The sequence below is a fragment of the Anser anser genome, assembly GCF_964211835.1.
Source record: "Anser anser genome assembly, chromosome: 3".
Lineage (NCBI taxonomy): Eukaryota > Metazoa > Chordata > Aves > Anseriformes > Anatidae > Anser > Anser anser.
Genome location: NC_139722.1, coordinates 95,984,944 through 96,008,967, shown reverse-complemented (window position 1 = coordinate 96,008,967; position 24,024 = coordinate 95,984,944).

Genomic DNA, 24,024 nt, shown 5'->3' with positions numbered 1-24,024 from the left:
ACGGAGCATGTGCGTGATTCTACACTATAACTTGTCAATGTATAGCAGTAATAGGAAAAATTGGAGAGGGTCCCCACCAGCACCTTTTGCTGATTCATGGGTGTTCCACTAAGAAGGTGAAGGAAACGAAAATTCTTGCTGCTTCTAAAGGACTGACTTCAGTGACCTCTTCAGAGAAAAGCTTCTAGTTCCAGGTAGACATCTATCCATGATGAACGACTATATACATAATCCTAAACTGTGCAAGAGAACTCATTTTTCATGTGCTTCCTTAGGGAGAACACGGAGCTATTTTTAGGTTTGAGACAAGGCGCACTTTGAATGGACTGTATTGCAAGCAGCTAGCACTGATGTAAATGGCAGTGCAAAACACAAGGCAATAAGAAATGGAAACCAGGTCCAAGTAGTGCAGCTGTTCAGAAAGAGGTTAAAACATACCTCTGCTGCAGATTATGCTCGCAAAACTGTTGGGTAGAAACAAGTATGATGATACAAATGGAAAGGAAGCTTTATATACCTACGTTAGAGTTTCACTTGAGAGTGACTGAAGAGAAGAAACCTTTCTCCTTTCCTCCCCCCTCTCCTTCCTTGCAGGTCAAAATAAGTGTATATTAGTATAAGCAAAGCAAAGTTCAAGCTGAATAATTTGGGCTACCCTCTGGTATGATTCTGCCCTTTGTTAAGCAAATAAACCACAATCAAAATTGTGAAACTCTTATCCTTTTTTTTGCAGTCAAAGTAGAATGTTGCAGGTGCCAGTGTAGTTTGCAGAGATGAATGAATAGTTCTCCAGCTATATGCTGTCAGGACGTGATATTCTGGAATGAATTTAGCATATGCAAATATCACTTGGATGGGAGAATTTTGAGAATATCAGTGGCATGAAAATTGGGCTGCTCTTGGAGCATGCATAAGCCTGCTTAAAACAAAATGCAAAACAAGAGCTTTCTTAATGTTGCAGGAGATAAATATTTTGAAAAGATTAGTGACCTTTTATTTTATTCTTTAAAGGCGCACAAGGAGGCTGGGAATCACTGCCACGTGTACATATACTGTTAAAAGGGGGTATTAATTATCTTTCATCTTGGGTACATTTTAAAGCTTTGGCACAGAGACTCTGGATGCTTTGAGCATCCTTTGCTTTAAGTTGTTAACTGTGGGGAGCAGGATGTTGTGTTCTTTTGTAGGGGAGAACTATGTCTTCTGTAAGAAGTGGTCAGTATTGCTTTTATAGAGTAACATCCCCTTTCCCAAAGGAAGAGAGGCTTAAATAAATGAAATTTAAAAAAGTAAAGGGGGGGGGGAGGGGGGGGAGCAACCAAACCACAACAAAAACTCTTAAGTATATCTCCATTCAAGAGATCTTACCAAAAGCCAAATGAGTTTCCAGAGTTTTGTTTCAGAATTAAATCAGATGATCAAGCTCCTGTGTCTGTTTGGGCATTACGTTTCTGAGACAAGGCACTTATTCTAAACCAGCATTCACACATCACTTCAGAGTAAATCCTGAGGATGTATAATGTTTGTGTGTGTCATTAGAAATAATAATAAAAAAAGCTTAAATGAACAACAGAAAATAGGTCTGTCTTCGAGAGAGTTGTCCTACCTATGTGTACTCCCTTCCTTTGCTTTGTCTGAACAGTTCTGGGGAGGGTGGTTACTTTGAATGGCTTCTGCTGCTGGAAGGTTGTATGGCATAATATCTTCTGATGTCTATCACTGAATTTGGGATAACATTTTATATTAAGAAAAATCACACTACAGTAACAATAGGCTTAAAGGGGTGTTAATTCGTGGTGTTGCTTTGACAGTAGCATAGAATATATCCTGAATTTGACGTAGTCTTAAAGAAAAAAAAAAAAGACTCCTCATCTGCAATATACACTTATGTGTTCTTTCAGGATTGAATGAACTTACTTCTGGTGAGTTTAAATGACTGTTTTCATAATTTAATGAAATGCTGGATTTTGTGACTGGTGTTCTCAGAGGATGTTACAAACAACTTAAATCTGTTTTATCTTCAAGATGGTGAGCAACACTGTGGAGATGAGGTGAATGTGTTGATATTCAGCAGTTCCCCAAATCCCCACTGCAGTGGACATAGCTGAGGTAGTAATTATTTTAAATGGTACTTATGCTGTGGAGTGTGTATAACCAAATGTGGAGTACTGGTAGCTCAGTGTTTATGGGTTATGTAGTCTGTGTGACAAAAATTGCCATCACTTTCCTCTTTGATGCTCTTAATGAATGAGTTGGGTTTTTTAACAGTAAGCCAGCACTTCTGAAGGCAGTGGGTTTGATCTTTGCTAAATAACTTTTTTTTTTTAGTAGAATGTATTTCGTAGTTGCCTATACTTCCTGAATACGAGATAAGTGTTCTTCATTTACATGTTCAATTAAACAGCATAAAAGATGTGTTTTCATGTGTTACTGCTCTGTAACAGTTATTTGCATATCGTGTACATTTTAGAAGGAACCTATTCAAATTGCTATGTAAACCTTACAAAAAGACTCCCTTGGGCTCTGTTGTTTGCTTTTATAGGGCAGATAATTTAAGAATTGTTTCTTTTTAAAGGATTAACAGCTTTAAGAAAGTGCTTTCTAAAGAGTTCCTTTTGTTTTCAAAGTGGGGCAAAGTCAGTTGGCGAAGGGCTTTCAAAGCATCTCAGTCCTTTGGAACTTGGAGTCTAAAGTTTGCCTAAAGAAATTATTTCCTGGCCTTTATAGACAGCATTTCTTTTTGAGTAAAAGGCCTCTGAAAGCCTTCTAGGAAGACTCCCCAACATTTGGAAAGAGATCCTTATAGCTCTAAAAGCTTTATGAACTGGGCTGGGAATGCTGCATATTTTACATGCTGAAATTGGACAAATATGCTTGCAGAACTTGGAATCTGTTTCATCTTTCCAGAGAGTAAACTATCGTGTTCTGAGATTTTGTCGTTGTTATGTGATGTGTTGTTTATTTGTGTGTAGTGATTTTGGCAGAGCTGTGTAAGGACATGAGGAAAAGAACCTGTGCCTAGTAACGTCTGTCTCAGAGCTGGGCTGGTACAGCTGGTAAAAGCAGACCAGTTTTCGGGTACACGAGGCCAGGCACCCATGTTTATGTGTGTGGGGGCCAGCATTGGGCTCCAAAGTTAAGTACAAGGGGAGAACAGGGCTGCTTAGATCAGCTCTGTCAGAGGGGTACCTTGTACCTCTGGGGCAGCAGCCATACTTGGGATGTGGAGGTGGTAGTGAGGATGCAGCTGTTTCTGTTGGGGAAAGGGCTCTGAAACATGAAAAGGTGCAGAGCTTCTGTTTGGGAGTGGGGGAGAGGCTCTGTGTGGAAAAGCAGAGGAGCGATGTCCCACCTCTATCAAGTAAGATGTGTGGTATCCAGTGCAGCTGTGACTTTCACTTTACAGGGTTACTGCTTGACATGACAGCATGAAGTCACAGTGTCATGTAATGTATGAATCAGTTATTTCCTCATTCCATGAGGAAACGAAGGATTTTAAAACATTGATATTCAACTCTTCAGTTTGGTGAAATCAAAGGAATGACTTTGGTTTGCAGCAAGAAAATGGTAATGATCCTTGCTGGTGGAAGGGTCTGGTCGTGACTCAGTGGTGCTGTGTACGTGCCTGATGGTCTCCGTTTCACTGAGTGAATGATGAAGCATAGTAGTCTTCCGTTTCTCAGATGGGAAGTGGGATAATTGCATGGCAAGACTCAACTTTTAAGGTTTGGATTTCAGCTAAAGCATTAGCTCAAACTCTGTGGTCCTTCCCATCTTATCTGTGAACACACTGCTGTTGGCTCTGTTTTCTTGCTGCGGTAACATCCCACAAATATTTAAATGATTCCTCTATAGCATCCCTTCGAAATGAAGACATAATATCCTCTTCTTACAGATAAGGAACAAAAGCAAAGGGATTTGTGTCTCCTTGGAGTTGGATGTTTAGCATATTTAACTTCTCTGGGCAAGAACAGAACAAGCATTATAAAATACAGTATTTGCTTCTATGTAGGATTTTTTTAATATTAAACTTTTAAAGTCTTTCATTTTTATGTTGAAGGCTGCAGTTTTTCGTAAAAGTTGCAGTGGGAATGAGAACAGCAAAAGTAATACTTACACTCAAGACACATGCCTTTTTTAAAGTTGTACTTGGACGACTATTTGCTTGCATCTTCTGGAACATCCCATTTACCAGCAGGATAGTGTCTTTATGACTCAGCTCCTAAATGAGAAAATGGAGTGCTCTGTCTTCATTGTGTAGCATGAAAGTACAGAGCATGTATTTGAAGTGAATTGCTCGGGAATTTGTTTAGCTCTCTATTTCTATGTGGTATTTTGAATGTCTAGGCTGTTTGTTTTGAAGTCTAATAAAGCCACGTGTTTCACCTGAATTCAGGCAATCCAAAACTCTTATTAGGATTCTACAGAAACATGATACTATGCCTACACTTATCCTTGCAGGATATAGGAACTTCAAAAATACTTTTCAACAGAGAAATTATAAACTGGGATGTTGAATTTATGATATCTAATATTTTCTTTGGCTCCTTTCATATTTTAATATCTGGAGTAGCAACAGAGCAAATCATCGGTTGTAATTGTACTACTTTAACCCCTCATTGCAATTCATGCCTGTATTCCTTTTTCATGTACATGGAGTCTTAGGCCACTGCTATCTGATAGCTACTTGCGATAGCACCCATTTCACCCTTCCTTTTGAGAAATCACACATGCGCAAACAAACCAGCAAAATGAACAACCCTCCTCTGTAAATCTTAAGGAATATGTTCCCTGACAAACCAAAGAGCATTATGCCACCCCTTACGGCAATTTCAACGTGCAATTCTGACACTTAATTCAGAAATGTAGAAGGGGAAGTGCTACTATAAAGGGATAACCAGATCTGAAGCACCAGCACATCTTGTGGCAGCACGCATCTCCTACAGAGCCAAGGGTTTCTCAGAAATAGAAGCAGGGATGGTTCTCTGCTTAGCAAAGCAGGCAGATCCAGCTGGCCCTCGGGGAAGCGGTGGAGTTCTTCTGGACTGAGTTTCACTCTTCTCTCGCTGCAGTTGGAAATCGAAGTGGATGCAGCAGCAATTCCTGTGTCATTAGCGCACTTGCCACAGGCCTCTGCTGCCGATAGGGAAATGTGTATAGGAGTGAGACTGTGGTTTTTCTCTTTACCCTATGGCTTTAAGAGAAAAACTAGATCTTATTTGACTGGCATTTTTGTTGCACTTCTTTTCCAATAGAATTAAAGTGACTTCCCAAGATCCAGCGGTTTTGTTGTTTCCAAGTCACATTTTTTTTTCCCTTCTTCAAGTAGAGAAGCTTAAACAATGCACAGCTTTTTTGTGTGCTGTGGGTATTGTCGGTGCTCAAGCTTTGCAACCCCGTGTCTGCTGGACTTGAACCAAGTCTTTGTGTGTTTACTTTGTTTCTGTTGTCAATCAGTTCAGGTATACTGGCACACAGTTTGAAGACTCAAAAGAAGAAGCAGAGTTGGTAATTCAGCTTTGTTTAGTTTGTCTAAACCAGTGGGGGTGCCATGCATATTTGAATCCACATAGGTATGCATGTGCCTGTCATTTTACATTAGCAAATAGAAGAATCTGGCCAGAAAGTAGAGCATGCTATTGTGCAAGCTTATTATTCTAGGTCATCCATAACACAGCTTTGATAAAACTAACACTCACTCATCTATTCTGTGGACAGTGGTACTCAATGCAAGACTTATTACTCTACAACATTTAGTTTTATGTTGGGATTTCATCATTGTTAAAAGCTCTTAAAAATCTAATAAGTCACAATTTGAGGCAGTGGTCTGTTCAAAAGATGAGAAACAAAATTTGTAGGTTTCCAGTCTCTCTGGGCACTGATAATTATTTACTTGACACTATCTGTTATGCACTGGAACTAGAAAAAAAAAATATGAAAGGTCAGTTATTCTCTGGCAGAGGAGTTGGTAAGATATTAAAATAGGTTAACATAACCCAGAGCTGGCAGTGATTTAGACTTGTGGTAGGTAATATTTATGAGAACTCAAAAATGTCTAAGCAGTCCTGCCAACTTATTACTTATCCTTTCAGTCCTTAGAAAATTAAAGTTATTTCTTCAGTGTTCTGGCATTTATGGCCTATACAAAAATGTTCATTTCTGTTTATTTTTACAGAAAGCAATTGCTACAGCTTCTATGAGAGGATGATCATGATGGGATTAGCGTTTTTTCCCCTAATTGTTTTCTTTCCAAAATCGTCCGGTTACAATTACAGAATGTTCTGATTTTTTTTTCTTTTTTTTCTTTTCCTCATATGACTCCAAGCAAAACTTTAGTTTTGCATTTTTTTATGGTAATACCAGTACTGTACAGTCTCTCTGGTTAATGTCTTTTCAGTAATGAGCTTAGTGATGTCTAAAACCCGAATTCATGGAAAATTCTGCTGGAAAGCCTGAGAAAGGTCATGCTTCTGCTTTCTGCATCCACTGGAAGCATTCTGTGGAAAGCTCAGCAGAGCATCTAACCAGCTGCTTTACTGAGATGAAATAAAGGTAATAGGATGTTGGCTTCACTAACAACACTGTTTTCTTTATTTCCCCAAGCTAATAATTTGGATTTATTTTATAAACTCTGTAAGCTAGTTAATGATCCTGTGTTGAAGGCATAAGGCTTGGCAAAGACCTGCCACATGGCTATTCATGCTGGATTTGGACCACAATCTTCCTGGTCTTCCTGCAAAACCATCTCCTTAGCATAGTCTCTCTTGCTGGCAGAGGAAGCTGAATTTACTGATGCTGTGCTTGTGTGTCAGTGAGCTCCCAGGCAGAAACCATAGGGAGAGACCCAGGAGCACTGGTGAATAATGTAGCTGAAGGTCCCAGACTCAGCCGGCAGCAAGTTCTGCTTCTTCGTCTGTGTTCCCCCTGGATGCCGACATGTGTGCCACTGGCACCTGCACAAGTCTCTTCCAGAGGTTCTTGCAAGCAAGTACATGCTGTGAGTGCAAGATCTCTGAAATCTCAAAATCGGTGCAACCTGAGGGTGCTGAGCAGTCAACAGCATCAAAATTTGAAGTTTTTTTTAGTACCAATGGGAAATCTGGCTCTAGTACTTGTCGGTACCTGTCTGCTGTGACATTTCTAGATATAGATGGGAGGAGGGCTTGAAAAACATGAATGAACTGAAATGTGGAGATGTATTTTGGAGAACAGTTTGATATTCATTTTGATGTAATAAGGTAGTAACATCTGTATTTATCCACATTTATAAAACATATTATTATAGGCTCTAGACATATGGACGAGAGACCTTTCTGATTTGTTCAAGTGTTTATAGCAGTGTCAGCTGTGCACCTGAATTAAATTTCTCATACTGCTGTACTAAATCTGTTTAGGTGTAGGAAGAAATCAAATAGCGATGCCCTTCACCAGCAACTTGGTCAAACCAATTCAGAGCAAGCCGATTTAGATTTAAGTTTCACTTTCTGTAGCTTTGTGTTCTGAAATGCATTCTCTGTGTAAAACTGACATTTCTCTTTCTCTGGTGCAGCCCCATCAACCATAATGCAATTATCCCAGAGATATACTGGGCAACTCAGACTTGTTGCTGATCCTGATGGAAAACAGTGGGGCAGACAATAAATCCATTCTTAGCCTGTAACATTAATGTTCTCATGCATTTCAACATAAAGACGCTCTTGGTTGAGGTGACTGGCTTTGAAAAGAGTTGGACAAAGTTGCTGTTCTATCTCTATTTTAATTTTAAAAGTGAAATGTTGAAAATGCAGCTTTGTGTTAGTTTATGCAATGAGTCCTGTTAGTTTTTCTTGTAATATTTCTCTGTACGGGATGCAGACTTCAAAAGAGAAGCCAAAGGGAGGACCAAATATTTTATCGGCTTGGACCGAGGGTTGATAGAAGAAGGAGACTTGCTTAAGGTAGCTGGGGGAGCTGAAAGAAGCAAACTGACATCTAGTCAAAAATGGCTGCACTGATAAATTATATCACTGTCTGTTCTAATGAAGCCTAGGGGAAATGAAATTATATAAGCATTTTCAATACCTTAGGGAAAGGCAAAACGTGTTACTGGATTCTTCGTTTTCATTCACACATGCCTCCCTCAAATTTATTATGTAAGAGAGTCATGAGTGGTGCTTTAGCTGGGTGGAAAACAATTTTCCCATTTAATGTACTTTTGAGTTTGTAACTATTTAAGAGTGTCAAAGTCTCCTTCTCTATGAAAAGATAAATCTACTCCTAAGTAAGTTGTTTCATTCAGCAATTTTAATTTTTTATCACTTTCTATGTTTAAACTTAAAAGTTGTATAAACAAGGATTAGCTAGAAAATGATGAATCAGTTGCTAGAACTTTGTTCCCAGCTTGATGAGTCAAATTTGGCACACAGTCCCTTGATTGAGAACCTAATTTTTCCTTGGTTTGCCGTGAAGTTTGAGGAAGCAGAGAAAGAACCTTGTACCCACCTTAAATTATTAAATATGGTCTGGATAGCAGAGAACAACACCTAACAGATCTATGAATTACAGGTTTAATTCAGTTCTTCCCCCCTTCCCCGCCTTGGCTGTAAAGTCGTCATGACAAATGGTGTTATTTCCCTTCTCGGCATATGCCACATGCTGCTGGAAAATACGCAACAAAATGTAACGTTAACATTTCCCTGACACTTCTAAAATTAAACAACTCCTTCAGGGGAAGGAAGCTTCTCGTTAATTTATGTATTCCTCAGCTTTCATGCTGGGGAACAAGGGTGGACACCACCCATAGCAACTGCTTAAACCAAAGTTATTTCTAGGTTAATACAAATACAAAGTAAAACCTGATGAGCAGAATGCTTGAGTGATGATTTAAAAGAGGAAAAAAAAAAGGTAAATATCCATTTGTCTCCATGTGTTGACTATATTCCTCAATATTTTGTTCAAGGTGCTTCTTGAATGAATATTTTAAACTGGTAGTCTGTGGGCTATGAAACAAACTCTATTTGTATTTTTTTAATGGAAATAACTGCCAGCAGCTCTCTGGATGTACCTCAGATGGCTAGGCTACTCCATCAGGGTGCCTGCTCTGTATTTCCTTAGCTTGGGAAAGCAGACTTTGGGACTTGCTGTCTGTAGAGTAAGATAGTTAGTGGGCTGCTTTGAAAGGGAGGGAGGCAGGACAAAGCTGCAGAGCAGATTGATCTGGGTCTTTGGTGATGGGGGCCCATTTTATTAGTTCTTATATCTGCTGCAGTAGGTCCGTCCAGAAAGTGATCAGCAACTCATCTTGTACTGGGAACTTACTGCATCTCTGGTCTGAAGACACTACAGAGCTGAAGCTCCCCATGTAAAATATTGGATAAATGGTAAAAGTAGCCATTCTTCCGTAATAAACTTATAATTTGGCTAATATGACAAATTCTGGTTTATTGTTTCATTGTAAAATATGCTGCTGTTTTACTCCTTTATATCAATCTCTACTGAAATGCATTTGTTTCGTACAAAATTTTGTTTTAGTTTCTTTTGTATGTGCTGAAGGCAGACTCATGAGCTCAGGTACCTGCTTGTGGTGGCACCTTATCTGTGAAGGTGATCTCGAGTGGTGGCCCACCCCTTCTTGTGATCCCAAATGCTGCCATAACGGATGTTGTGGGGTTTTCTGAAGAAGTCATACTTCTCACTGGAACAGACAAATGCGGTGTATGTTTGTTTTTTTTTTTTTAGTTCTTCCTACCACAGTAGCATGTAGCAACAAGAAACTAACCTGTCTTGAGGGTGGAGGAGGTTTCCTGGAAATACAAACCAGTCACTAAAGCAAAAAGGGAAGCTATAGATTTTGAGCAGCCAATTATTTGAAGTACATCCAGTTCTCACTCCTTTGTAATCTCCTGTTAACCTTAATGATCTATACAAGGAAGAAACTTCAAACTATGTAGATTTTGTTGAGAAATTGGCACAAAGTTCCTATTTATGCATTTCTTCATGTGATGTCTATGCTTTCACTGTCTGACTTCTAATCCCCATTCCCACCATTTCTCCCTGGGGTTTTTGGTGGAGTAGTCCTTACTGTACACTGCATGAAGGTAAGAACAGAAATATTTCATTTTGCTCATCCTGGTCAAACACATTTATAGGGAAGATATGAACTTCAACTTTGTTCAAGACCCTAGAGGCATACAAGATACTCTGTCACAACTGCTATTCAGATTTCGTCTTTTCTTCCAGAATAAATTCAGTTTGGACTGCATATCTTTCTGGCTTACTTTACCTGAGGCATTGATTTCTTTTGAAGATATAACCACAAGGTTTTGGGCAATGATCCTACTCTTTGTGTAGAGATTACACCTTGGTGATTAGATGTTAAAATCTTCTCTGTTCTTCGTAGTGCACGAAGGGAAGCTTTTGCTTGCAAGTTGTGTAACCCAGTAGTATATTTTGTGCCCTACCTTAATTTTGTATGTTCTGGGAAGTCTCTTTCATGGATTAATGAACAAGTTATAAAATAGCCAAGAATCATAAATTACCTCAGAGGAATTGCAGAACACTATGATACATCAAACAATTTTCAGTCAACTCTCTCTTTGTATAAGCAATGGTGGGTGTTTCCTCTCCAGCATACTTTTGTTCTAAATTTAGGGATATATTCTCTCATCGGCATATGTGTAAGTTCTTCATGTAACTTGTGTTAACATTAATGGTTGTCAGATGGGGTCCAACATTTCAATGGAACAGCTAAGAAAGAATAGATCCCTGTGGCTGTTTTTTTAGCTTAGTTGTTGGATTTTAGCAACAGTCTTTTTCACACTGTATCAAGCAATTTCAGTGCCAATGCCAAGGGTTTTCAACCACAGAGGTAGCCTTGAAGTAGATTTTCCTGAAGATCAAAGCTTCCAAAACATTAAAAATACTTTCCAAGCAAGTTATATGGTAATGGCTGTGTTCTGTTATCTCTCCTGTGTCATTTGCTAGTTACCCAAATGAAAGAGGAAGGGGGCTGCATGGAGACGCCCACAGTCCCACAGCAACGCACAATGTGTCTACCCACAGCTTTCTCCCTTAGAGTGGCATTGGCATGCAGGTGTTTGCAGTGTGCTAACATCTCTGGTCTGGCATGGCTCACAAAGGATGCAGTATGCTACCTTGGAGGAAGGTGCCATTTGCTAGAATTACTTGTGCCTTATGGGCTGCCCAAGGAGCAATTTGTGCAATACCAAAGAGGTCTGCTTGATAGCGAGTCACATAACGGTTCTCATGTGCTTTGTGACTCAGGTGTTTCAGACAGGCACAGTGAGCATTTGTCTTGCTAGCTGAAATCTGTTAATGCTAAGTGACAGGCTAGGTGCAGAGGTAGTTACACGTGGGAAGTTTCGGGATTTGTCCTGAAGTGCTGTTCACACATATGGTCTAATTCCAGTATATTCAGGCAATTACTTAATAGAAATGCACTGATGTTAAACTCCTCCATATCTCACCATATTAGTGTCCGTGAATTTGCCCTCTACCCAGAAGTGAATGTACCCACGGAGAGGGACTCCCTTTTACTCTGTCTGTGAAAGTCAGGTCCCTGTGCTGCATAAACATGAACCTCTCAAGACAGGAGTTGGGAACTGAGTTGTAGAGAAACTCAGGGAGCCAGCCTTTGGTGACTGATTGAAGTTGTGCCATAGGGCTGTAGGAGATGGTGTACGGAAAATCTACCCATCGACTTTGTCATGTTGCCCAAACTTGATACAAAGTTTTGGAAGATGTTGATAGTGACCAGAGTGGATAGAGCAGTCTATATTTAATAACTTTTTTTAACATATTGTTCTGTGACTTATAATGTGGGTGTTCAGTGTATTGAACTAAAAGGGGAAGAAGACAGTTAATAAAACCATGGGAAGAAGGATAATGAGTATGGAACAGCTTCGTCAAAACATTCAAATAGGTTAAAATGAAACGTAGTCATGGTGAAACATTTTGAGAACGTAGCCAATGTATCTTTAAGTCATTTGGCATGCATAGAAATATTTATAACTGTAAATCTGCTGTAATTGTATGATTTTGTGAGCATTTACAGGCTGTTTGTGGCTCTAATTATTAACCTCAATGTGAAATTAGTTTGTCAAGTTATAACATGGTCTAGACAGGGTCACTTATCAGCATATTGCTAATATTGTGGAGATCTTGATAAAATGAACCGTCAAAGTTACCCAGATATAATGTGCATTTGTGCCTACAAATCAAGGCTGAGCTTGGGTTGTGTAAGATTTGCTGAAGGCTTACATGTTGGCACTCACTCAGTACATTAACATAAATATGTTAGCTGCAGTATTTTCAGTTTAAGATCATGGTTTCACAAATTATTTACAGACTTCTTAGTCATTGAGTGGAAGAGTAGGGGGAAGAATCAGCAGCTGGCAGTTTGTGTTTGTGCTCATGAAGCTTCATGTCATCAAGAGAATGGCTTCCACTGTAGACGTGTAGAAGAAGGTTGGAAGATCTCATAAAACATTCTCAAAAATATCAAAGATATTTTGTATGAGCATCATCATACTTTTATGCAAAGTAATGATGAAGCTTCTGCTTTGTCTTTGAACAATGTCAGGATGAAAGGGACAGCTTCAAATTTTAAAATGATTCAAAGTATAAATGAAATATAGGCAATGAAGGGAAGAATGCCATTTTTTAATGTAACTTCACTGCCTTCAGGTCAACCTCTTAAGTATCCTATTCATGCTGAAGTGATTAGTGTTTCTTTTTTTCATATAAAATTATTAATAAACTCCCTTGCTCATTCCACCCCCTGAAAACAAAATACAACCCAAACCAGAAGGTACATGATGAGTACCTGAAGGTTTTCCTTTAAAATTGAATCCAGCTGTGCTCTTCAGACTTTGCTTTTTGTAAGTTTGCATGTGAGACTTGACCAAAAAGTCATTCTACAATAGGAGACTTTCAATGAGAATTTTTAATTGCTGAAAGCAGTGCTACGTTTGTAGATGTTGGTTTCTTCCACATCCATATCCTCCCTGGGAAAAAAAAATAAAAATGTTACGCCCTAGAGAAAGAAAAACTTGGCATGATGGAGAAATCTTAGAGGGGGTCTTTATTGGCTACAACGAGGACTGAATACAATAGCCTACAGTAAAGTAATTTGACAGCTTGGGCAATCTGAAAAATTTCTAATGCTTATATCACACCTCACCGCTTCCCCTTTTTCCAGTATTAAGCCTTTTCAAATCTGTAGAACACGATTTCAAATGGGAGTGCAAAGAATATTTAGCTTTGGAGCACTGTTAGAATAGACTTAGTTTAGTTTTCTCCATCTTATATGTCTTTGTGGAAATTTGAATGGGTATTGCTGCCCAGCTTGTCTGACACTTCTGTCCTACTCAGAGAAGCTTTGTTCAGCTAAGAAATGAATTTGGGACAATTATAAATTAATGGTCTTTTAAAATGCAAACAGAACTCATTTTGTTTTCTGTTCTTGGCATGGTTAAGTGAGAGTTAATTTGATCTTAGATACAAACAGCACCTGGATTGGAATGAGCATGCACTTAGTTTTGAGCATGACAGAAACCTATATTTACTTTTCTAAGAGTACTTTGTGTTCAAAAGGGCATACTTATCCAATTATTTTTTTCATAGGGCAGCAAATCAAGCATATGACCAAATGCTAATAGTGAGGAGTGACCTACGGTGCTATGTGTCTCCCACCAAACAATAAAAGGAGGTGGGTGTGAAGCGTGTAAGGCATACCATGTTTATAAGTAGGTTTAAGATTCCAAACTTTGCGAAAGCTGTGCAAACACAAGTGTATGTTAAAATATGTTGCTAAATAAATATAAATCAACTTACTGCTGTGTATTTAAACCAACGTTCAAATCCAATTTTTAGATTAGGATTTGTAAAGGCATTTAGCACTTCATAAAAAGACTGCTGATTTAATTTAGGGTCCTTAAATTCATTTTATAAGCATCATTGAATGAACTTGTTAATTCTTTTAGTGAATCTTCAGTAGCGCTAAATCTTTCATGCTTGAAGCCACCTACCTTATTCTATAAGGGGGAAAAAAGAAAGTAGTTGTCTGTTGTGGAGTGTCCAGCAAGTCCCTGCACTTTGAGTTGGTGGAGAAGGATAAACTTCAGGATTTCAGTTCTGACTGGATTGTGTGCAGTCAAAATCCCTGGGTATGTTTAGAATGGAAATAGTGCACTAACTTTAGAACTCTTCTGCTGGAAATGTTTACAACAGACACATTCTTATGCTGAAAACTCATGACAGATTAAAAACAAAAAAGCCTGCTTATGTTTGTCATGCAAAGCCTGTCATGCAAAACCTACAGAATATTTGGGTTACGCTAAGGATTTTTCTTAAGAAAACAACATCAAAAACGAAATACCCCAAACCAAAACACCTTTCTTGGTCAACTTCTGCAAAGATGCAATACTTTAATTCATGCGTGATGCTATCCTTGTATATCAGGTACTATTACAAACCTTCCACTGACTGAAGACCACTAAGTTTCACTTTTTTTGGTACTGAGCTACTTGCAACTGCTTGTCTCATGTCTGCCCATTCTTGAGAGCATTGTCATTTTAAGGATTCCTTTAATATTCGTGTTTCAGTTTGACTTCTGTGTTTTTAATATAACAGATCTTCAAATCTAAACACATAGGAAAGATTAAAATGGAATCAGTTCTGCCTTTATACCTCTTCTCTTGAAAGTGTGAGACTTTTTTTTTCTTCTGGAATGCATCGTTGTTCCTCACTTTTTCAACTCTTGTAACAAGGAAAATGTACAAAAATAATAGAGTAGGGAGTTGATGTTTCAATAGTTCCAGTTTCTAAAGAATGAATTGTGAAGAAACTGTAGGAAAGGTATTTCTTCAGAAATTCTTCTGTAGAAGTTAGTAAACATAAGTGATATGATAAACACAAGTGATATGATATCTTAGTCTTGTTTTCCTCCATAAAACACATACACTTAGCAGTTACTTGCATCGCGTTGTGTAGGGTTTGAAGTAGTAATCATTTCAAATTTCCTTCCAAAGTTCATATATTGTTTTTTTTCCTAATGTGGAGTATAAAAAAGAGCTTTCAGCTTCGTTTTGAAACAAAGACCCAATATATAGCATTGATGGAAGCAATGGGAGAAAGACAAACAGAGGAAGGAATACTGAGAACATGCAGGTAAACTGTTCAGCAGGGAGTGACACTTTACTGTACAAGCAGTATGACTCATGAGATGCACTGCATGTGCCACTTGGCTTGCATATTTACCAAACACCAACAGGCACAAGGAAACCTGCAGTAAGCCTAGCCAGAATGATCATAGCGTGAGCACTCTGGCTGGCACCTTCCTTGTGATTTCTGTCACAGATCGCATGCCTTACTCTGAAGCAAGTGCTTTGCGCTCTCTTCTCTTTTCTGTGGCCCTGAATCAGTTAATCATTCACTGAGGGAACACTTTCTTATCTCAGTTTGTTTTCCAAGGAGTGCACTCTAATGATTATTAAATTCTATCACTTCTGTCTTAACTTGCAGAGCCATTTCCAGGTTTGTCCCAAGGTTCCAACCTGGTGTTTTCATCCAGTCCTCTAAAATTGGAACAGATAATTCGCGTAAACAATAATGTAGAATAAATTAATCATAATTCCCATTAATTTTCAAAATCTTGTCAAATCTGATCCTTGGAAAGGTTATCAGATAGTTGTCAGTTCTGTCATTCAGCTGTTCCCCTTCTACATTAGCAATGTCATACTGCAGAAGTGACTGACCTCCTTTCAGAGGTGTAGTGATACATTAATGTTTTTTTCCTGAAAGTCATTGGTAGGGAGATAATTCTATCTTTTTTTTTCCCCCCAAGGAGGAGGATGTGGAAAATCTCTTGATCCATTTTAATCAATACAACCTCCTTTAATTTCTAATTATTTTAATCTGTGATCAGACAGACTTGTAACTGATATTCTGATAACTCCATGTTTGTCTCCTAGATAATTTTCCTATCTCTAGAAAAGATAATGCAGTGTTGAGATGTTGATAGCTGTAGCTTGCTCCACACTTTTGTCTTACTGTACATAGTAGTGTATGTATAGTTCTTATACATATTACACACACACATGCAGTAAGATGTCATGCAATTGCAGCTTAGTTTTTCAAGTTTCATGTTATGTTACTATAGTAGTCATCTTGTTTATAAAACCTGTTTTTGTTCTCAAAGATTCACTTTCTTTAACTTTCTGTTCCTACTGCTGTCAGCATGCAAAGGTAGAAGCAGCATGACTCTTCAGCAAACTAGTAACAGTGCCTTGACTCCTGACAGCTTCATCGCTCTTGGGTTTCAGTTGTCTAACCTTGTTCCCAATGTTTTCCTGTTTAAAAAAAAAAAAGTGAAACCTGCAAGCACAACATTTGAATGCTACCACTTGAACTAGCAGTCAAAGAACTTGGTTTTGAGAGCATGCATTAATAGATACATGTATTAAAATACAGGAGTTCTTCATGCAGTGTGTAGGCATGGAGCTGCATGTGGATGAGACTGCTTCATCTCTTTGGGGAGAGATGGAGGAAAGAAAGATGGAAAGTAAGGCACAAAGGGCTCTTGTAACAAGTATAAGCAAAACGGGAAGAGAAGCTTGATTTAAGGAACTTTTTAGTGAATTAGCCTCTGCCAAGAATTTTCTGAAATGGCTCAGGCTGTCATTCCTCAAGGTGACAAAGGATGAATCAAAATTGTTTGGAATCTGAAGACTAACATACATTTATACAGGAGGAGGGTGGGGTTTGGTTTTACAATACAACAAAAAGTTAATACTGTACTCTAATAATGAGAACTTACTAATCAGTATTTCATAGTTGCCTTGGAAAAAGCATATTTTGCCTATTGTGAGTGCATTAATAGGCCTTGTCCATGTGGAAGCAGGACATTTTACAATTAGAGAATAAGGAACAGTGCCCTGATTTTAAAATTCACTAAGCATAGCAAAGAGCTGACTTTGTGGTAGCAAAGGTATCTAAGATGACTAAATTCTTATAATAATGAGAGAATTAAATGATTGCCAGGAAACTCCCATACAAAAGACAAGCAAAACAGGAACAAAAAGATCCTCTTGACATAATGAAACCTGAATTCTAAACACAACTGAAACTAATTAAAAAGTTAATATAGCAGGATTGATCAAGTTGATCTGGAAAAGCTGTTGCCTGTTTTTTGTTAGGGGATGTGATTACCTAGTAGACTAAAACAGCAGTGAGAATTGGAGGTAGTTAATTTTCTTTTCATTTTCTACAGAAAAAAAAAAAATTGTTTTAAGATCTGGAAGGAAATTGCTAGTCTATCCTTAGTGTGCTCCCCTGCCCACCTCAAGAATATCAAGAGATACCTTGAAAGCAAATTGTTTTCTTTTTAAACAAAATTAAAAAATATATTTAAAAGTAATTTCATAACAATCCAGACATAGCCTGTAACTAGTATACTGCTTAGATTAAGTAGGCCAGATGTCATAGTTCTTGGAATTTCATATTTCTAAATATTTTGCTGGTTAACATCATAACTCTTCTAGAATAATTTTTCAGATCATGAGCTTCCCCTCGAGTTTTGTCTGTACAGTACTGTTTAAAAAAAGTAGATATTCAGTTGCTGTGGAAGGGTACCATGCTTTTGTTCAAATTTGATTTGAACGAATATCAAGTGAGTTGAAATTCATTATGGGGATGGGAGGCTGAACAAATAACCCTTTCATTAAGGGATGTCAGTATGTGGTTGCAAAGAAAGGGTTAGGAGGAGGAGGAACACTTAGAGCTCTATGAGCAGCACAGCATTCACAGAATCATCTAGGTTGGAAGAAGAGGATTATTGTTAAAATAGAACCTTTTCTTCAGACTGTCATATGGATAATGCTGATATCTGCATCTGCTGGAGAGCATCGTGCTTCAGAATTCATGAATGATTCAAAGTAAACAGGTTACATGAGTGAATGTGGTGCACTCATAGCATGAACATGCATTTCTTAAGGTTTTGCTGTTCTGTGATATATAGGGGAGCCTGTATAGAGAATAACCTGTGCTTTCTGGTATGGGTTAAGGACCGTGTAGGTATTATATTGTTCTCATTACCTGAGATAGCAGAACAGACCAGCTACCTGGCCAGCTCTGCTATTAATTTATATTAATAAATATGCCAGAGAACTGAAATAGGTGCCCCCGCCCATGGCAGGGTGGCTGGAATTAGATGACCTTTAAGGTCCCTTCTCAACATAAACCGATGGATTAGGTTGGAAGGATTCTATGAAATGGTTAAAGGGCACTGTGGAAACCACACTGCTCATCAGCTCATGCCTTAAGGGGCTGGGGCTGCTCTGCTAGTAGAGTAGTGTTGCAGCAGTATCAGGAGTCTGGTAACCTCCTTCCTGCTCTGGGGTGAGGAAATGTTGTGCATAAAATTCAAGTTGATGAATAGTATCTTCTTGAAGACCCCAAACTGGAGACTGTTCAACAGCTGTGCCCTTGGCATGAAGATCCTGAACCAAGTCTTGGACAAGCCTGCTGGACCGTTGGACACCTATACTTAGGGCTGCAGAGCTGTAGTGTTGGAGAGGTGGGAGGAGACGACAGGCTCAGCTCTTTTCCTAGATCCCCTTTCTGGAGAAATGATCCTGAAGAGAGCATATGGACATCCAAGGATGCCTGTTCTTAATCTGAAGGATTATAAAGTGGCAAGTTAGGCACGTTATGGGTACTCCTCTTGTATTTTTCTTTTGCATGGCTGATGAGTAAGCTCAGCGTTGGAGTGAGCCTCAATATGGTGACACTGCTTGACACGATACACGAGTTGCTGTCGCTTCTGAGTAAGCAGGAGCAGAGAGATGGTTTGCTTCCATGTGGGGAAGTGGTAGTGTGTTGCTGACACTTGTGTGAGACAGCTGCCAAGGCAGCACGATGCTTGCTAGAGTGGTCTGCTGAGGTTTCTGCAAAGCAGACAGCAAAGGCTTGTTGGGAAGTCCTCCTTCACACAGCTTCCAATTGCACATGCAGTGAGGACCCATGGTCTAAAGAATCAAAATAAACTGGAGTAGAAACACATGAAAAATGTACAGAATAATACAGTCTGCTCCTGCTGCAGAGTTTTACCAGGCCAAAATCGCCATGCCTCTCTGAAACTGCACTTGGGGAATTTGTCCTGAGCTGTGTGTGAAGGCTTCTGTGCCACTTGAGGTTTCACATCAGCTTCAGCAGAACTGCTTTAGCAAATAAAGCTATTCTTTATTATTGCAAAAACAGATTTTGTGATATTCTATTAATTAGCTTCATAATCAAGGACAAAAAGGATATGGGGAACCTGAGCCTCAGCTGTGATAAAGAAAGATAAAGAGCTGATATTCCTGCAGAGTTCTTGTTTTGGAAATGAATAGCAGAGGGAAAACAGGGATCTAGTCAAGATTATGCTTTCACAGGTTAACTTGTGGTGTATAAGTAGCTCATAACACTTTAAGGTATAGTGGGAAATTGGGCAGATGTCTGTTCTGATGAATAAGATGCTTTACACAGAAGAACAGAAATCTTGACGGTTGCTGAATGGCTGCACGTAAGTATCTGCTGCTAAGACAGAACAATTATTCAGCTCAGCTTCTGGTTTCTAGAAACTCCAAAATATGCAGAGTTTTGGTGTTGTTCAAAGCCTGAATATCTCCATGGTTTGTTTCTGTGTGTATGCGATTGAGGTTTCATTATTCGCTGTTCTTTAAACACTTCCTCAGTATTACAACTTGTTCAAGTGTTAGAGGTTCTTGTGAACTGATGGTTTGTTTCATTGATTAAGTAAGAGTTGTGTATAGGAAAGGCTTTGTAATGACAATTGAAGCTATACACACAAATGCATAGTTTCCACTCTATAAAAAGTGATCTGCAAAGCTGGAAGATATCATTAGACTTGTGTTTATAACTCAGGATGGCCTCATTTCACCAGCTTTTCTTGCAAATTAGTTCCCAGATGTCAGAAGTATTGTCTGGCTGCCAGCTATTGCATAAACTCTTCAAGTGTGAGATATGACTTACTGCTCTTGCACTGACCTCAACTGTCAACAGGAAAATAAATGATAATGAAATAGATTGGATGAAGCAAGATTCAGAAAAACAAACTTAATATCTAATTTTAAGTGGCCTTTGATTACGCAACCACCTCAGTTGTATCTGAGATGCATGTTTTTAATGTTCCTGAGCTGTTAGTAAAAAGCTATGTATTCTTGGACAACCAGAAAACCTTTCACAGAAGTTGGCAGCCAGGTTTAAAGCCTCTAGCTCTGTCTGCTAACAGCATTTGAAGTGTACCATGTAGAAATGAAAAATGCTACTTTTAATTTGGGGTTGGGGGAGTGGCTCTGAAGCCTGTGTCCCAGGTTGCTAATGTTGGCATTTTAAGATCAGATGCTTCCAATAAGTGCCCCATGCCTTTCATTACAAGGTGTTGTAGAGCACGAACCCTCTCAACATTGAAAGAGGTATTTTTGCCCCATTTGGTATGTTGCACGCCAGTGTAAGTCTCCAAAACCAGCCTGGCATGTTATGGTTTGGGTGTCTGTATGTGTGTTTGTTTTAAATGATTTAGTTGATATTTGTAGCATAGACAATGTTCCTGTTTTTTCATCTAACCCCAGACCTGCAGAATCTACCTGGCCAGTACTAATCTTGGCACTCAAATATCATGAGCTAAATCCTAGGAAGACTGGATTATTATTGTTTTTAGTAGGGTTTTATTTAGTTTATATTTCATGAATTTGGGGGAAAGATGTTCTTGTGTGTAGGCTGTCTGTGTGAACTGAGCCTTAAAAACTTTCTAAACAAGCAAGAATCTTGTAAGATCTCATGTCTCCACTTTAGGACCATAAATGTCCTCTCCAAATACAGGGGCCAGGATAGTATCATGATTTTGCAGGTAATATCCTCTGTACTTGTGTGATATCTTCTTGCCTATTGTGTGTGTTTGTAAATCTGAAGTGGATGAAGATGTGACTGATGAAACAGCTGGTCAGATGAGCAACATTTATAAAGAACACTTGTAAAGATAATCATTCTGTACTAACTGGACTAGAAGCTGGTCAGATGGACTTGTTCTTGTTCCCCTGGCTTTAGGCTTTGTTTTCAAACACCAAGCTCGTTCTCCTAACTAAGAGTGCGTTGCTGTGTTACTCAGCAAAAAAATCAAGGGAGTTGACTGCAGTTTGCAACAGCCTTGCTTTATTCCAAGTCTGCGGGCTGAAATGATTAATAGCAGGCAGATGGCAGGCAGCTTGCTGAAAGTCACGCAGCCTTGTCAGCTCGATAGTCACTGAATCTCAGCTCTAAAAAGTGACATTGGGTTAACTGTCCCATTTTGTATAGGCAGAACTGCATTCACAAAGTCGTTTCTCACTCAAATTGATTTGTAAAATGACTCCACTGTACATTTCCTTAGATGATTATTTGTCTGTTTAACTTAATTTGTTGTCTATGTGTAGACTCATTAGTTTCATAATCAAATTGTAAAACTGGCCATAATTATGCAGTCAAATGGGCTAATAGGTTCAATTCGAACTGTAAGTTTGAGTTGGAAAACTTGAGAGAGGGTAATTTTGAAGACTTTTTTTTAAAAAGAAAATTAGCTTAAGTTGAGCTTTTCATTGCAGAATTAAAAGATAGTTGCTGATCAGAATGTGTCACAGTTTGTCTTTTTGAAGACTAAATGTTGCTGAAGATGTAGTGCTAAACCAATATATATAGCTACTTTGGCTTTAATCAAAATTCCAGATCTCAGTGCACCAAATCTTGGGGGCCTTTTAGCCCAGGTACACAAATAAATGTTGGATAAAGAAACACGAGCTGCTAAGTTTACTCTGAAAGCTAAGTTTACACTGAATTTTTTAAGGTTTATGGCCTGGTCTGTTTGCTGCGTAGTTCAAACTTACTGGTCGTTTTGGGGTGTGTTTGTTATGCTGTTTTATTTTCATTGAATCAGTTAGCATATCTACCTGAGATGCAGGTAGTTTAAAAGAATGTCACATACTGTCTTCCTCCCCCTCTAAAATTTCCAGAGAAAATGCCTTGAGTGTAGACTCTCCTTGGGGGTAGGGAAATAATTTTGTTCTGTTTAGAAACATTAAGAGTTTTCATAAAGTCACACTTACTTTATTTCCACTTCATTTACTAGGATCATATTTAGAAAGACAAATTTGAAATATTGTGGCTTCTATATGGCATGCTCTAGTGGGTAAAATATCTTAACATGTGTTGTTTTGAATAAGATACAAATACTTCTTGATATATATCATATACGTATGTGTGTATGTACAAAGACAGCTAAAGAGTTTGGGAAATATCTGCTCCAAAACTTATTTTTTAAAAAAAGGCAAGCAATAAAAAAAAAAACAAAGCAACAACAAATGACAAAAATGACAAGACCCACAAAATTTTCCTATTAGAAGAAGTTTCACTACTTCTAAAACAGATTTTCTTCCTCACACCTAGACAGTCACTTTCATGAACTGCAAGACAGGAGACTTAAGCTACAGTTTCCAATATTGACAACTTAACCAGGGGATTTCCTTCAATTCATAGGAAACTTCTGTTCACTGAATTATTTTTATACCTGCATATTTATAGCTTATATTTGGAACATATGAGATCATTCCTTGGCCAAACTTCATTACAGTGATTTTTTTTATTTTTGTAAGCTAACTTCAGCTATGATTAAAGTATTGCTTTAGGCATTAAGGTATTTTTGCATGCAGTGACATTTTTATGGAGCAGATACAGTGATGAAAGACATGAAGAAAGATGATAAAGATGCAGTTCCCACTGCCTGCGTTTAAATTGCTAAGTAGGCACAGAGCTGGACTCTTCCCCTTTTTTCTTTTAGTAAAACAAGCCCTGAGAAAGGGAAGATGCTCGTTCTTGTTGCCACCTCCTCTGTTCCTTCTGGCTCTACACAGCAGCCGCCTGTGGTGTGCTGCTGCACTCTAGTCACTGCTTTCCCCTTGGCAGTCCTGGAACAGGAAACACTGGCCAGGACTGCTGAAGGACTTCAGCAGTGGCCTCACAAACCTGGTGTTTTGCAGCGGAATGGGATGGATAGAAATAAGGACATCAGGTCATGTAGAAGCTGAGCTACTTTGCAGGGTTGGAGCCAAGGAAGACTTGCATTAAGCAAGAGAATAGTCTTAACATTTCTGTGATAATACCTAATACCTATGTGGCTAGTTGGGCTTTATCCTAGATGAGAAATTCCCAAGGCTGGTTATTGGATGTGTGAGGTAAGCCAGCTGGCCTAAAGTTCAGGGAGACTACAGGATGTTGACTCTGACTTAGTTTTCTGCAGAAATGTTTGAAACTGCTTTAAAAGTTTAATGGATATTGCTAATTTCACTTTTCCTATCAGCAGTTTGTGGGGCTATCATAATAATGCTCGTCAGTAATAGGAAAACTGCAATTGCATCTCTCATGGTGTGCTCCCTGGACAGGAATGAGAGAATCTGTGAACTGCTTTGAGGGTGCTTGTCCAAGGCGATTTATTCTTTGGCAGTCAGATGCTTACCTGAGAAGTTCTTAAGCATCTGTTCAAATTTGCTGCAAAGTGAAAAGACCAAAAACTGCTCTAGCAATCTGAGCACATAAGGATGGTACTGCACTTGAGAGATTCAACATAAAATGCTGAATTGGGAGAGAAGTGTGAAGAACAATAATTAAAGACAAGGTGACTCTGTTCACAGTTTAGTGGTTGTGTAAGTAGAAGCAGGAAAGCTTCCTGCAGGCATGTATATGCCCATAACCAAGTGCTTCTGTTGAGTGGCGGGGGTTCTCCTCTTTTTTTTGTTCTTTCACCCTCACTATTTAGTTTTCAAGTTCTTTGATCTCTTTCCATAAGTATCTTAGACCATATCAAAGATACTTGACTTACCAAGAAATCAATTGTCATTCTTTGAATTCAATGTTTGTGCACTCGCATTCTCCAACTATAGTACATTCTAGTAGAATCTGTGGGCTTTGTGGGCACTCTTTTAGGGTTTAATAATGTTT